Source organism: Electrophorus electricus, chromosome 4 (assembly GCF_013358815.1).
Source record: "Electrophorus electricus isolate fEleEle1 chromosome 4, fEleEle1.pri, whole genome shotgun sequence".
NCBI classification, from domain to species: Eukaryota; Metazoa; Chordata; class Actinopteri; order Gymnotiformes; family Gymnotidae; genus Electrophorus; species Electrophorus electricus.
This window is the reverse complement of record NC_049538.1, coordinates 13,264,704-13,282,111: the sequence shown is the minus strand read 5'-3', so window position 1 is coordinate 13,282,111 and position 17,408 is coordinate 13,264,704. Positions and strand designations below refer to the sequence as shown.

The 17,408-nt window shown below is 39.4% G+C and overlaps 1 protein-coding gene across 4 annotated transcripts in view; it reads left to right on the top strand.

Annotated features, from left to right (window-relative positions):
• The window catches only part of LOC113577434 (ATP-sensitive inward rectifier potassium channel 1-like), a 28,708-nt gene that overhangs the window by 6,296 nt on the left and 5,004 nt on the right, over positions 1 to 17,408 (top strand). For 3 of the 4 annotated variants that reach the window (XM_035524933.1, XM_027010071.2, XM_027010073.2), the window contains exons 3-5: positions 15,260 to 15,390; positions 15,933 to 16,184; positions 16,274 to 16,402. The gene's annotated coding sequence lies outside the window, so the exon portion shown is untranslated. Of the gene's footprint in view, positions 1 to 15,259; positions 16,185 to 16,273; positions 16,403 to 17,408 lie in introns of all 4 variants that reach the window. The other variant, XM_027010072.2, reaches the window with a different exon arrangement.

Here is a 17,408-nt window from a genome sequence, read left to right as displayed (position 1 = left end):
TACGGCCTGCCCCAGCAAATGAATGAGATGAGTCATCAAATTCCATGTGTCTTATATGGGCGTATGTAATATTCTGAAGGTTTAAGACCCTCTGTGAACAGTTTTGTGGGGTTTATGTTGTTGTTTTAACCTTTCTTAAAACAGATAAAATCTTTAAATCTTGAATTATTAAAATAACAGGAAAAATAAGAAGAGGGGAATTGGATCATGTTTTCTCTTTATTTAAACATAATTTCTCCAAAACAGACAGGCACACTTGTCATTAGATGGGGGGGGGGGGGGGGTGTCCTGACCAAGCACATATTGAACTCAAACAGAATATACCTCTCTTTCTATTACTCTGCAGCATGGACATAATTGTTCATTACTATTATTTATTTGTTTGTCCTGCACTAAATGCTTTAAGACTGAACAAACTGTATGGCATAAAGTACATTACCTATTGTCTATGTGTGATTCCTCATTGAGATGTTCCATTACACCTTCTTACTGAAGTGAGTCTGTGAGATTATAGATGTGATGAATGCCAGAATATCTAATATTATTTAGAAACTGTTATTACATTTCCATGGTGGTTAAATAAAGAATGTGTACACTGGAACTATTTCATATGGGTCGCTGTGGGTATTTGGGATTCTCAGCTTTATAGAACTGAGCAGAAATCAATGTCTCAGTCTCCTCTGTACTTTTTTCCCCCTCAGTAGCACCTTCCAGTATTATCTTTTAATATAGAGAAGTGTGGGGCTCATCTGGTGCATCTTACCCAGCTAACGTACCATCACACGAGGAAGTGTGTGCCATTGACACTCTGCAGATTATGTTGGCCTACGCCACGCTGGTCCCGTCAACGCCTCTCTTCCATTTTTACGTTATTTTCATCTCTATAAGGCTTTGCTTGGTGACCGACACCTACAACTAGACTACACAAACATGACTGGGTGAGAAGCATCTTGTCAGAAAATGTGTGAACAAGGAGTGAAATTCCATGTGTTTTATGTGTATATGTGGTTTTGATGTGATAATGTTTACAAAACACTGGTGAGAGTTGCTGAGCTTAAGCAGTTACTTAAGGTGGTGTCAGGAACACTGATGTGTTTGTAGACAAGCAGATGTTGGTTGTTGAGAGGAATTGTAAGTGATGTATTGCCTTGATGTCTGACATTCAGCTGGATCATAGAAGACGAAACTGTCATTCCCAGAGCTCCTTTTCGTTCTCCCGCACTGAGCAGGGATTTGCAGTGTGCACACTAAGCATGTGTGTCATAACCCATCTGTAAAACATCTGCATCTGGATGTGTCCAACTGAGAGACATTTTGAATTTTAATGATCAAAACTGCGGTACATGTTACGCCCTCTGCTAGACCCTCCTGTGTGCTCTTCCAATCAGCATTGCTGCATAATAACCACCAACCAAGTCCCCTCATCACATACATGTGGAACTTTACCTGCATTCTCCTGCACAAAGGTCTCTTGTGTGGTATGCTAAGCCACCAAGCACATGTTGTTCATTTCTGTTGGGGGAAAAGATGATTTTGTCCTCTCAAATAAGGGGTTACTGGGTGCAAAAGAGAGCCAAAGAACTCCAAAGTATGAGAAAACATCCCCAAGCCATTATGCTTTCACCTCCATGCTTTACAGTCTTTACAGTGTACTGTGGCTTGAATTCAGTGTTTATGGGTCATCTCACAAACTGTCTGTGGCCTTTAGACCCAATAAGAACAATCTTGCTCTCATCTGTCCATAGAGTGTTGCACCACTTCTCTTTAGGCCAGTCAATGTGTTCTTTGGCAAACTGTAACCTTTTCAACATGCGTCTTTTTTCCAGCAAAGGTACTTTATGAGGGTTTCTTGCAAATAGTTTGGCTTCACATAGGCATCTTCTGATTGTTGCAGTACTCACAGGTAACTGAAGATCATCTTTGATTTCCCTGGAGCTGATCATTGGATGCTTCTTAGCTATTCTTGTTATTCTATGATCTACGTGGATGGTAGTATTTCTTTTCCTACCACGTGTTTTGGATTTTGTTTGCCATTTTAAAGCATTTAAGATTACTTTATCTGAGCAGCCAATTATCTTCTGCATTTCTTTATGTTTCCCCTCTCCAATCAACTTCTCAAATCAGAGTTCTGAGAGCCCCAATTCAAATTATGGATTAAAAACTATAATTAAAGCCCACTAGAGCCCTAAATCTTTAATGCAACCTAATTTCCATGCGAAGCCTTCCTCAGGGGCTGACCAATTGTGACACATCATTGAAGATCTGATTGTTTCGTACATCATCATCATCATCATCATCATCATTTGTTGTGCAGGAGCCACTTTACAGCTCTTGAGATTCTACTTCTTTGCCATTTATCTTTCATATAAAGTTTACCAAGATTAACCCATTTTGAGCAGTAGCTGAAATGGCCAATTGATGACAGTACAAATCAATCTGAATTATTTTCCAGCTGCAAGGTTTCCATTCCAAGTCTGTAGACACAGTTGATATGCAGTTTTATGCTTTCTTGACTCAATCAGCTGACTGAACTCGAACTCGTACAAAACGTGATAATTAGCTGATGAGTTGAACTAGGTCTTGTAGAGCAGTAAAGCTAAAAAGTACTGTGGAGGAGTTCCACAACACTGGGGCGCCACAGAGGGATTCAAGATTAAGAAGTAAAAGAGGGGAAAATTCTACCCTTTTGAGCCGTTTCTAAGCACCTTTGTTAATTTGGTGAATTTAACAATCACGATTAACAAAAATGTCAAAAAGTGTTAAATATTACAGCTGGCCCTATATGTGGGGGAGTTGTAAAACAATTGACAGAGGTAAAACCAAATTAAAACTGAAAGATGAGCAGAAATCAGTCTTAGTTTTTCATGGGTAATTTCTTTGTTTCCAGTGTAATCTTTGTAATATGGGTGGGGCTCATCTGGTGCGTCTTTCCCAGCTACGATCGGAAGTGTTTGCCGTTGACACTCCACAGATGATGGCCCATGTCACGCTGGTCTTGTCATGACAACACTTCACTTCTCTTCTGTTTGTTATTTTTGTTATTTCTGTAATTGTTTGATGGTCGACGCCTATAACTAGACGACACAAACCAACATGACTGTGGGTGTGAAGCATCATCTCAGTAAGCAGCTGACTGCTACGGCCTGCCCCAGCAAATGAGTGAGATGAGTCATTAAAGTGTTAAATATTACAGGTGGCCCTGTAGGTGGGGAAAAGTGTTCTGTTTCAATTGTAAAACATAATTAAAACTGAAAGTTGAACAGAAATCAGTCTCAGTCTTTCGCAGGTAATTTGCTTATTTCCAGTGTAATCTTTGTAATATGCGTGGGACTCATCTGGTGCATCTTTCCCAGCTAACACACCTCACGCAGGAAGTGTTTGCCATTGACACTCAACAGATGATTGCCTGTCACGCTGGTCTTGTCACAACAACACTTCCGTTTATTTTTTTAAAATTCTTTAAGGCTTTGTTTGGTTATATACGCCTATAAATAGACAACAAACAAACATGACTGTGGGTGTGAAGCATCATCTCAATAAGCAGCTGACTGCTACGGCCTGCCCCAGCAAATGAATGAGATGAATAATCAAATTCCATGTGTCTTATATGGGCATATGTAATATTCTGAAGGTTTAAGACCCTCTGTGTGTAGGGAACAGTTTTGTGGGGTTTATGTTGTTGTTTTAACCTTACTTAAAACAGATAAAATCTTTAAATCTTGAATTATTAAAATAACAGGAAAAATAGGAAGAGGGGAATTGGAGAAAACATCTCTTTATTTAAACATCATTTCTCCAAAACAGACAGGCACACTTGTCATTAGATGGGGGGGGGGGGGGGGTGTCCTGACCAAGCACATATTGAACTCAAACAGAATATACCTCTCTTTCTATTACTCTGTAGCATGGACATAATTGTTCATTACTATTATTTATTTGTTTGTCCTGCACTAAATGCTTTAAGACTGAACAAACTGTATGGCATAAAGCACATTACTTATTGTCTATGTGTGATTCCTCATTGAGATGTTCCATTACACCTTCTTACTGAAGTGAGTCTGTGAGATTATAGATGTGATGAATGCCAGAATATCTAATATTATTTAGAAACTGTTACTATATAACACTATATGTTACCAACCTTTAAAGCTGACATTCTGCATTTTAAAATAACTGTCATTTCCTTTTGATTCCAGTGTGCTGAAGTACTGATGTAACAAACCTTGATTTCCTATCAACTGTGGACTCCACTGTACTTATCAGCCCCCCCTCCACCCACATGCCTGCTTTAACTGTTTGAGACTGAGAGCCCCAATTCAAATTATGGATTAAAAACTATAATTAAAGCCCACCAGAGCCCTAAATCTTTAATGCAACCTAATTTCCATGCGAAGCCTTCTTCAGGGGCTGACCAATTGTGACACATCATTGAAAATCTGATTGTGTCGTACCTCATCATGATCATCATCATCATTTGTTGCGCAGGAGCCACTTCACAGCTCTTGAGATTCTACTTCTTTGCCATTTATCTTTCATATAAAGTTTACCAAGATTAACCCATTTTGAGCAGTAGCTGAAATGGCCAATTGATGACAGTATAAACCAATCTGAATTATTTTCCAGCTGCAAGGTTTCCATTCCAAGTCTGTAGACACAGTTGATGTGCAGTTTTATGCTTTCTTGACTCAATCAGCTGACTGAACTCGAACTCGTACAAAACGTGATAATTAGCTGATCAGTTGAACTGGGTCTAGTAGAGCAGTAAAGCTAAAAAGTACTGTGGAGGAGTTCCACAACACTGGGGTGCCACAGAGGGATTCAAGATTAAGGAGTAAAAGAGGGGAAAATTCTACCCTTTTGAGCCGTTTCTAAGCACCTTTGTTAATTTGGTGAATTTAACAATCACGATTAACAAAAATGTCAAAAAGTGTTAAATATTACAGCTGGCCCTATATGTGGGGGAGTTGTAAAACAATTGACAGAGGTAAAACCAAATTAAAACTGAAAGATGAGCAGAAATCAGTCTTAGTTTTTCATGGGTAATTTCTTTGTTTCCAGTATAATCTTTGTAATATGGGTGGGGCTCATCTGGTGCGTCTTTCCCAGCTACGATCGGAAGTGTTTGCCGTTGACACTCCACAGATGATGGCCCATGTCACGCTGGTCTTGTCATGACAACACTTCACTTCTCTTCTGTTTGTTGATTCTGTTGGTTGTCCATTAATCGGCAACACCTAGTTATGAATTTTTTCCCATGTTGTTGTATTATCTTTTCTGCCAAAATCAGTAATTAAATACATTAGTGACTGCTATTAATTTGCACATAACTGTAGTTACTTTTTGTCTATATATGATTCCTCATTGAGATGTTAAATGTTAAAACTGTTATTACATTTCCATGGTGGTTAAATAAAGAATGTGTACACTGGAACTATTTCATATGGGTCGCTGTGGGTATTTGGGATTCTCAGCTTTATAGAACTGAGCAGAAATCAATGTCTCAGTCTCCTCTGTACTTTTTTCCCCCTCAGTAGCACCTTCCAGTATTATCTTTTAATATAGAGAAGTGTGGGGCTCATCTGGTGCATCTTACCCAGCTAACGTACCTCACACAGGAAGTGTGTGCCATTGACACTCTGCAGATTATGTTGGCCTACGCCACGCTGGTCCCGTCAACGCCTCTCTTCCATTTTTACGTTATTTTCATCTCTATAAGGCTTTGCTTGGTGACCGACACCTACAACTAGACTACACAAACATGACTGGGTGAGAAGCATCTTGTCAGAAAATGTGTGAACAAGGAGTGAAATTCCATGTGTTTTATGTGTATATGTGGTTTTGATGTGATAATGTTACAAAACACTGGTGAGAGTTGCTGAGCTTAAGCAGTTACTTAAGGTGGTGTCAGGAACACTGATGGTGTTGTAGACAAGCAGATGTTGGGTTGTTGAGAGGAATTGTAAGTGATGTATTGCCTTGATGTCTGACATTCAGCTGGATCATAGAAGACGAAACTGTCATTCCCAGAGCTCCTTTTCGTTCTCCGCACTGAGCAGGGATTTGCAGTGTGCACACTAAGCAGTGTGTCATAACCCATCTGTAAAACATCTGCATCTGGATGTGTCCAACTGAGAGACATTTTGAATTTTAATGAATCAAAACTGCGGTACATGTTACGCCCTCTGCTAGACCCTCCTGTGTGCTCTTCCAATCAGCATTGCTAGCATAATAACCACCAACCAAGTCCCCTCATCACATACATGTGGAACTTTACCTGCATTCTCCTGCACAAAGTCTCTTGTGTGTATGCTAAGCCACCAAGCCACATGTTGTTCATTTCTGTTGGGGGAAAAGATGATTTTGTCCTCTCAAATAAGGGGTACTGAGTGCAAAAGAGAGCCAAAGAACTCCAAAGTATGAGAAACATCCCCAAGCCATTATGCTTTCACCTCCATGCTTTACAGTCTTTACAGTGTACTGTGGCTTGAATTCAGTGTTTATGGGTCATCTCACAAACTGTCTGTGGCCTTTAGACCCAATAAGAACAATCTTGCTCTCATCTGTCCATAGAGTGTTGCACCACTTCTCTTTAGGCCAGTCAATGTGTTCTTTGGCAAACTGTAACCTTTTCAACACGCGTCTTTTTTCCAGCAAAGGTACTTTATGAGGGTTTCTTGCAAATAGTTTGGCTTCACATAGGCATCTTCTGATTGTTGCAGTACTCACAGGTAACTGAAGATCATCTTTGATTTCCCTGGAGCTGATCATTGGATGCTTCTTAGCTATTCTTGTTATTCTATGATCTACGTGGATGGTAGTATTTCTTTTCCTACCACGTGTTTTGGATTTTGTTTGCCATTTTAAAGCATTTAAGATTACTTTATCTGAGCAGCCAATTATCTTCTGCACTTCTTTATGTTTCCCCTCTCCAATCAACTTCTCAATCAGAGTTCTGAGAGCCCCAATTCAAATATGGATTAAAAACTATAATAAAGCCCACTAGAGCCCTAAATCTTTATGCAACCTAATTTCCATGCGAAGCCTTCCTCAGGGGCTGACCAATTGTGACACATCATTGAAGATCTGATTGTTTCGTACATCATCATCATCATCATCATCATCATCTGTGTGCAGGAGCCACTTTACAGCTCTTGAGATTCTACTCTTTGCCATTATCTTCATATAAAGTTTACCAAGATTAACCCATTTTGAGCAGTAGCTGAAATGGCCAATTGATGACAGTACAAATCAATCTGAATTATTTTCCAGCTGCAAGGTTTCCATTCCAAGTCTGTAGACACAGTTGATATGCAGTTTTATGCTTTCTTGACTCAATCAGCTGACTGAACTCGAACTCGTACAAAAAGTGATAATTAGCTGATGAGTTGAACTGGGTCTTGTAGAGCAGTAAAGCTAAAAAGTACTGTGGAGGAGTTCCACAACACTGGGGCGCCACAGAGGGATTCAAGATTAAGAAGTAAAAGAGGGGAAAATTCTACCCTTTTGAGCCGTTTCTAAGCACCTTTGTTAATTTGGTGAATTTAACAATCACGATTAACAAAAATGTCAAAAAGTGTTAAATATTACAGCTGGCCCTATATGTGGGGGAGTTGTAAAACAATTGACAGAGGTAAAACCAAATTAAAACTGAAAGATGAGCAGAAATCAGTCTTAGTTTTTCATGGGTAATTTCTTTGTTTCCAGTGTAATCTTTGTAATATGGGTGGGGCTCATCTGGTGCGTCTTTCCCAGCTAACGATCGGAAGTGTTTGCCGTTGACACTCCACAGATGATGGCCCATGTCACGCTGGTCTTGTCATGACAACACTTCACTTCTCTTCTGTTTGTTATTTTTGTTATTTCTGTAATGGTCGACGCCTATAACTAGACGACACAAACCAACATGACTGTGGGTGTGAAGCATCATCTCAGTAAGCAGCTGACTGCTACGGCCTGCCCCAGCAAATGAATGAGATGAGTCATCAGATTCCATGAGTCTTATATGGGCATATGTAATATTCTAAAGGTTTAAGATACCCTGTGTATAGGGAACAGTTTTGTGGGGCTTTTGTTGTTTTAACCTTACTTAAAACAAATAAATTCTTAACCTTGAATTATTAAAATAATGGGAAAACTAGGAACAGGGAAAACAGATCATGTTTTAATCTTTATTTAACATAATTTCTCCAAAACAGAAAAGCACACTCATCATTCATTGCCAGTTTTTTTTTTTTTTTGGGGGGGGGGGGGGGGGGGGGGGGTGTAGTGTCCTGAGTAGGCACATATTGAACTCAAACAGAATATACCTCCCTTTCAATAACTCTGTAGCATGAACAAATTACTTAATTGTTCATTTCTATTAATTGTTTGTCCTGCACAAAATGTTTTAAGATTGTGCTTTATGCCATACAGTTTGTTCATAATTATGTGCAAAATAATAGCAGTGTGTTTAAAACAACAGAAAGCTCAATCCTCATAATGGCATTTATTTCCATATACACAAACGCACTGGGAGCACTGCACATTCAATTCGAAATGAAAACATGAAAGAAATAGCAATTTTTAAACTGAAAATGATGAAAAAAGAATAATGGGATGTTCAAAAAAATAGCAGTGTCTTCATTTTCATTTACAAACTCAAATATTTACAGTATAAACTGAAAGTTGTTTACAGATTTAGCTTTTCTGTTGATCACTGAACTAATATTTAGTTGTATAACCTTTATTTCTGTTAACTGCTTTACATCTGTGTAGCATGGAGGTCAACTAATATCTGACACCCTGCGAACAGATATTCCAGCCCAAGCTGACTGAACTACATTCCACAGTTCTTCTTGCATTCTTGGTTTTGCATCAAAAACAGCATTTTTGATGTCGCTCCACAAATTCTCAATTGGATTGAGGTCTGGGGTTTGGCTGGCTACTTCATAACATCAGTCTTGATGATCTGGAACCAGGATGTTGCCTGCTTGCTGTTGTGTATGGGCTCGTTGTCCTGCTAAAAAAAATACATATTTCAAGGGCATTTCTTCTTGAGCATAAGGCAACATGATCTCTTCCAGTATTTTTTGATATATTCAAACTGGTCCATGGTGCTGCTGTGTGAAAAATGGGTCCAACTCCAAAGTATGAGAAACATCCCCAAGCCATTATGCTTTCACCTCCATGTTTAGTCTTTACAGTGTCAATGCTAGATCACCAAGCCACATACAGTTCATAACTTATAACTTAACTACTTATTCTTGTTTTTGTCGCTTCCCAGCCTTTTGCTCTGGTTGCCTGCCCTTTTTGTGAGTGGACTCACTGGTTTTTACCTTTGCATAAACCTTTGGACCCTGTGACTATTCTGCACACTATCAGGTTTTTGTGGTGAATATTAATAAACCTGTGGTTTTATTTGCACTGAAACAAGGAGGTCTTTTTCACTAAAATGTGACAGGACAAAAATTAAGGCTTTAATATTTTTTGCTCATTTCCAGATCATGGATGAGAGTCTTGAGTGTAACAGAGAGGTGTCATGAATTTGAGCTTAAATTTTGCTCTTTTCCTTTACATTTTGGTCTTGCTTTTGTTATAAATGATGGTGTAGCATTCTTTCTCCTTAACCAGAATTTCATTGCACGTAAACGTGGTGTGAGAGAATAGGGTGGAGTAAATACAGTGAAACAGAATAGTGGAGTGTGGTATTACATGCTAGTTATTAGAAGCTTGTATTCTTTTGCCACTGGCAACTGTGACACTGAATCAGGAGAGAGGCATAAGTGGTGATCTCAAAAAAATGTATTTTGCAAAATGCAAGAAACAAAGTAGGTCTCCAAGAAACGTAGTGTGGTGGAATTTTGAATAAACAGCAAGTCAGATGTGATTAAAAGAATAATTTAATAAAGAAAATAAGACATACAAAACACAGCTGTGTGAGAGCTAATGCTCTAAAGCGAAAGCTCTAAAGGGGTAGACTGACTCTGTTCCTTATATCTAAACTTCACTTCCCCCAGGGAGGGTGCGCGGTCATCCTATTTACCCATTTCCTGCTCCTTATCGCGCTAAACACTTTTGCACATACCAGGATGCTCTGTTCCACCAGGACAGACACAGTTTGCTAGTTCCTCTTTATCAGCATTAGTCTCACGACACATGCAAGATCACGAAGCAGCTGATTCAGCAGTCGTTTTGTTCACACAATATACAAAGACAGAATGTGCAGACTAAACTATTCATATAGGATTACATAGAGAAAAGATTAACATGATTATATATGAATCACATGATAATACATGATCGAATAATATTTTCCATCACAGTAGGCAGCAGGTTTCGCTAGGTCTCTGGATGGTGGCCAGGGACCCTCAATGTGAATCACTGAACTCAGTTGTTTCTAGGGATTAAAAAGAGGGACAGGAGTAGGTGATTCAATAATGGGGCAAGTGAATAAGTGTTGTGATTGGTGGGTGTGGTCTGTGAGGGCTTGCTGGGTAACGCGGGGGTCATGACTGCAATGACTTTACTTATGACTGATTTTGGGCTTACCTGGAATATATTTTAAGTTGGTAGCAGGATCTTAAAAGTGACAAAATATTGTATGCTTTTTACAGTAGGCAATTGGTAAATTCTGGTTCAAGTAAACTAGATGCTTCTGTCTGTGCTGCTATTTGTTTCAACCACTGAGGCTGGCTCTTGAGCTGTAGTAAAAGGTTCATTTGGCTCTACCCTCCCTAACACCACCATCTCTCAAGTTGATTATCTTTGATCCTTGTGCTTCAAAGTTTACCAACAAATTCTTCCCACTGTAGGCTATATTCCACTGTGGATGAACTGTAGGCTATATTCCACTGTGGAGGAACTGTAGGTTATTTTCCAATGTGGATAACAAAGGTTTTTGATGGATGGAATGTCTAAAAACAATTTCCTAATATTTTCGTTAACTTCTTGTGGTTATTGGCACTACCCTTCCCAGATGCTACTAAATCATTCTGTGTGCTCTGGAAATCCCTTTATTTCATGTGGGTCTGTTGTCTTGTAACACTGTTTTAGAACTGACCACCCCTAAATATCATGCAAAAATATGGCAGCATGATTTTAACATGGAGGGGGGGAATCACATGAAATGTCCTGGTAGAGATATATATATATATAAATGTATTTTTCCTTGCCTCAAGATAATTACTTTTGTAATATGATGGAGGGTGGGGGTGTGGGATGGGGGTATGTATGGCACATCTTACACAGCTGAGTTCAGTGAAACATTTTTCACTGATACTGAAAAATAATGTCTGAAAATGCTATTGTATTTATTTAAGTGGTGTTTTTTGTTGTGGTTTATGTCCAACACCTATAAGCAGTGATGACACAACAAAAAACAAAGAGGGTTTTGGTGAGACTTTGATGCTGGTTGCTATGGTCAAATCAAATTTATTTATACAGCGCTTTTTACAAGATGTTGTCACAAAGCATCTTTACAAATGTCCAAGTCCAAGTCCCCACTGAGCAAGCCAAGGGTGACTGTGGCAAGGAAAAAACTCCCTAGAGCATTAGAAGAAACCTTGAGAGAAACCAAGACTTAAAGTGGGGGCCCATTCTCCTCTGGTCGACAGTTACCACAATAGTAACAAGTTTAAGAGAAAAATAAATAAATAATAACAAAATGAAAAAATAAGCAATTAATGTCTAGTCCGGTATTCTAGAAGTCCTAATCTAATCTCACTGCTATGCGCATGTCTGAAACCCATCCTGCACTAGAACACCCATCAAGGGCAACAGCGAAGCAGTTGGTGGGGGAGAGATGTGGTGGTCTACAGCAGGGGACATCAGGGGGTAATGCGAGTTGCCAAGGTAGCTGAGATGTGTTGAGGCTCAGTAACATCAGGACATCAGGGGTAGGTGTCAGCAGAAAGAGAGAAAAGATTATTAGACATGTCTATGTATGAGGGTGTGTAAATTAGGGAACTATAATGTGCAAAGACTCCGGCAGATCTAACTATGGCCGCATAGCTAAATGGAAAGAGCCAGAAGGAACCACATGCATGAGGGCACTCTGGAACATCAGCACTCTTCCGATCTCAGTAAACAAACGTGAGTGTCAAAGAGAGGTGCAGGTGACAGCATCTCTTCTACTAATGGCACAACGTCTTTTACATAGGCAAAAAAAATCACAATTTCTCACGGACTTTAAGCATCTTTTGAAATAATTGTGCCAATGGCATTTTGATTAAGTTTTGTTTACTAAAGCCTACAAGAAGACAAATGTGGAGTACGCTCTCTGTATAAAGCTGATTCATGCATGAGATTGCATGAGATGCATGTACTTTTGTCTTGATATTAAATGTCTTTTTTTTTTTTGTGTGTGTGTACAAACTCAAGCACTGACTGTTTATTGACTGTGATAAATGTTTTATCAACTACAAACCACTGTGGAATATCTCCATGTCCTCCATATTATAACACACACTCCTGCTAATTTACTTCATAGAGGTTAATTTATTCCATTGCATTTACATTAACAGAGACACACTCTAGCACCGTAAACACTGCAAGTCAGTGTATGCACAGCTTTCAGGAGCGCTGGTGTCATGGTGACCGTGTCACATACTTGAGTAGATTTGTAAGCAATGTGTTGCTTTGATATCTATCTAAACTGGATCAATAAGGCAAAGTTGACCTTTTAATCTCTGAACTGGCTCTCAGGCTATGCAGGTCACTTGGGTCTGCCCATAAACACTCTATCCCCACCTCACAGTACTACAGGGGATTATCCTACACCAAATCCGTGTCACAAAGTTTACCAACAAATCTTCCAGTAGAACTGTAGGCTATATTCCATTGTGACTGAATAGTAATGCCCTTAAAATACAGTAATTGTTGTATATTAGTTTTTGCTGGATGGAGCCTCTGACTAGAAAATCTGCAATTTTTTTTCAGATAGTGCTGACATTTAAGATATCTTTCCTGGTGGCTGCTAAACATATTATGAGTAAATCTACTTTTATGTCGGTCTTTTTTTCTTGCTGCTGTGTTTTAGCACTGACTAAATATCATGCAAAGATTGATGACATGAGTTTCATTGTCTTTCTTTGCTAGATAGTGCTAACTAGACATTGATTTAAAAAAAAAAAAAGAACAAACTTAAATAAAATAATTATAATTACTTGTTTTTGATAATTACTTAGTCAAATTAAATGTAAGGCAGAGGTGTCAGTTTTTAATTAAATTGTATATTATGCATTGACCTATTTGTGTATATTTTAATTATGAATTATTTTTAAATTACTTTTTGCTATGCATTTTTATTTTGAATTTATGTAGTATATAAAAATTAAAGCAGCACATTATTTCTAAATAAACATTTTTTTTTTCAAAGTTCAAATGAAGCCATTGAGTAACTACTTGATGTTCTTAAATTTGAGGTCAGTGCAGACACTGTTTTTAAAAGTTAAAAAAAAAGTTCACTCTCTCTACTTTTGAATTCTGTATTTGAATTACTTTTGTGTGTGGAACGTGCCGTGTCCCTTGTCCTCCTTGCCTCCTCATGGCAAGGACTGTTGAAAATTAAAATGATAACAACAGCAATATAAATATTAATTGTACCAGTTTCAGAATAAATTGGATTAGTTCCCCCTTCACTACTACTACTACTACTAATAATAATAATTTATATGAAATTGTAATTTCCCATTTTTTGCTAAATAAATAAATGCTACCTGTTTTCGAATATGCACTTGTGTGATAATACTGATATTAGAGTTTTAATAGATAAACTACCTTTTCAAATATTTTATGTAAAAATAATGGAATGAATAGGTATATTTTCTTTCATAACTGAACAGAGGTGAACCCGTTTCACCTCTGGAGCTAACTCTACTGCTCATTTATTATATTACTTTTGTAATATGATGGAGGAGTGGGGGTGTGGGATGGGGTTATGTATGGTACATCTTACAGAGCTGAGTTCAGTGAAATATTTTCCACCGACATGGTACAAGTCATGGTGGCTGATAATGTCACAGCAACAAATCTCTTCTGTTTTTGTTATTGCATTTAAGTATTTTATTTGTCTTGTGTCCAACACCTACAAGCACTGATTGCACAACAAACAACCAAACAGAATTGTTGGTTGATGAGGAAATGAGGGAGGCAGCTTCTCAGTGAGGATTTGATGGTGATTGCTATGGTCACCCTTTTCTATAAAAATCTATAATCTATAAAATCTTGTACTTCAAACCTTTTTTGTGTGTGAGGGAGACTTGACCATGAACAGAAAAAAAAGATAACTTGGCATCCACATTTGTCCAAACACATACAAGAATGTGAAAAGTGTAAAGTCCTGTATAAACATTTATATTAATAAAACTTTGCCATTTATTTTGATATTTTGTGAAAATGTCATAACTCCAGATCATGATGGCATCATTCAAGGCAGTATCTGTTGAACACCTTGATACCTTGTTCTTGTTTCTGTGTTCTTATGTTTATGCATGTTATGTTCTGTATTATTTTGGACATCCACAAAATAGGGGCAATAATTACATACTATCACCAAATATTTGTTTGATGATTTGAAATTCCAAGAAACATACATCATCTACTGTCCAGTATAAACAATGCCAATGGCAAATGGGGAAAAAAAACAGCATTTCAAGCCCAAATTAGTAAAAATCAAACTTCTTCCAGTCAGCACTCAAAACGTCCACCTTGGGGCCAGGGTTATACTTGATTTTTCAGTGTGACCTCAGTAACAAGAACTACCGGGTCAGATCTGCGTCGGGATTTATTTTTCCTCTGCTGTATTATGAAAAATACTGGGTGCAAATGTCATGTTGCCCTCGGGCCCAGCTTCCCACAATGCCCCAGGAAACCACCAGAGATCAGCATCTCTGGAGTACTGATCAGTTTCATCTGTTTCTAGTTAGCCTATGTCTATAAGCCTGTTCAGGCCACTTGCTCTTTTTGAGGTATTGCTCATTATCTGTATGCATACTGAGTGTCATCTGTGGACTGCCATCTCTGTGTACTCGACCCTGCCTGTTTTAGGATTCCATGTGGCTGGTTTTGCCTCTGTATTACTTTAAATGTTTTCTGCCTGCCTGCTTTTGAAAATCTCCTGTCCTTGTTTTCTTTTTGGAACCTCCTGTGTAGTTTTGGCCGCTCACTACTGGATTTGACTTTTGCCCGACTACTGTTTACATTTTTGATATGCCCTTTCATCAGTAAACTGATATAGCTAAACTTTATCCGAGAACGTCTGAGTTTTTCTGTCTCATTACAGAATACCTCGCCCAACATGCAGACAGCAGATTCTGACACACTACAAAGGGGCTTTTGTTAGAGCAACTCCAGCAGTTGTTAGAAGAACATTCTCTCAAGTCATTGGCTCAGCAGCAGCAGGAACAAACGCAGGTTGGTCAAATGGTTGTAGGCATCAAAGAACTCACCACTCATATACATTCTGTTGGATTAGTTGCTCCCTTCGCCAACCCCCAAAACACCATCCCCACTCCCGAGAATGGTGTTTCCGGTTAGTAAGCCAGATAAATATCACAGAGATCCAGAGAAGTATCGGGATTTATTCCCCTCAGTGCTCACATTTTAGCAATGCCTCAGCTAGTGACGATTGCGCTAAGATAGTATTTGTTGTCTAACACCTTACTAATGAGGCTTTGGCATGCGAGCTGGCAGTGTGGTCATGCATTCAAACAATTCCCTATGCATTTCTGCAGTTCCCTGCAGAACACAGTGCTGTATTTGACCACATGCATTAAGGCAAAGCCTGCAATTGTCCAGGCAGTGGCTGGAATGAGCCAGCTCTGCTCGTTGCATTTAGGAATGGCCTCTAAGGTGACATACTAGCCAAGCTGGCCTGCAAGGAAAAAAGATTTAACCTTGGTCCATTGATCAATCTTGTTTGACTGGATCATTTACTTTGTGAACGCAAACCTAAGAAGACTGGTAGAAGCTACCTGAATCTAAATACATCACGCCAGTGGAAACCAGACAACTACCTGGAACTTAACCGATGGGAGGAGCCCATGCAATGTGCTTCCTCATGCCTTACCCTGGCAGAGAGAGAGCAAAAGATGCGCAATGGTCTCAGTCTATACTTTGGAGGTGCGGGCCATCTACTGTGGGAGTGCCGGCTACGTAGCTGTGGTACTGCAGCGACCTCTGGAAAGCGCGTGGAGCAGGCCAATGTGGTGAGTGTTCCTACTAAGGGGTTGGTTTCAAAGTCATTTCAACTACCCATAACATTTGACTACCAACATGGTTTTTTTTGTCTTTTCAGCCTTAACCAACTCAGAACCAGAGGGGAACTTCTTCCACGCCAACATCATTGAGGAATTCAAGATCCCTGTAGAGCCACTGGAAGTTCCTCTCCATCACCAGCCTTGACGAAGGTCCCGTGGGCTTTCAGGTTCGTACCCACCCTGTCAAGCTTGCTGCCAGTGCAGTGTGTGGGGGGCTACTGAACTTACCCACATCGACCATACGATAGTTCCAATGAGCTCCTGGATAATGCCTCATACCCTAACGCACATGCATATCCTTTATCCCAAGAGGAGGAATGAGCTGTGGTGACATGCATACAAGAGTCCCTAGACCACTGTTTCATCCGTCCTTCCACCCCTTTCATAGCATCTGGATTTTTTTGTATTAAAAAAGCAAGACGGAGGCCTCCATCCTTGCAGAGATTACCATGCTGTTACCCAAGTGTCTAAAGAGTATGTTTACCATTTCCCACTCAGTGGCCCTGGAACAGTTAAGAAATGCAAAAATATGCACTAAACTGGACTTAAGAAGTGTGTACTACTTATCAGAATTAAAGCAGAAGGCGAGTGGAAAAGAGACTTCATGACCACTGGAGGCATTATGAGTACTTGGCAATGCCTTTTGGCCTCAGCATAGTACCTTCTGTCTTTCAAGACTTTATTAATGACGTTCTGAGAGATATGATTGGTTGCTTTGTCATCGCATACATCGATGACATTCTTGTGTTTTCACCCGGATCCTGAGTCCCATGCTAATCACATCTATCAAGTGCTCCGGCGTTTGCTTGAGAATAGACTTTATAGAAATGTGGAGAAGTGAGAGTATAACCTTCGGTCCATCTCATTCTAGGGGTATGTATTCAGTGAAAGTGGGGTAGCTATGGATGATCATAAAGTGGACATGGTGCTTAACTTACCTACCCCAAGCACAATAAAGGAGTTGCAGAGGTTCTGCCAGTTTATTCGAAATTTTAGTAGCCTGGCCACACCCCCTTACTGTCATCTCTAGCTGCAGAGGAGTTTAGTGTGCTTCTGAAGGCTCTCATGACTGCCCATTCTTACACACCCATATCCAGCAGAACCCGTCGCAGTCAAGGTGAACGCTGCCGAAATTGAAGTATGAGCAGTTTTGTCGCAATGGTCCAGCATTTG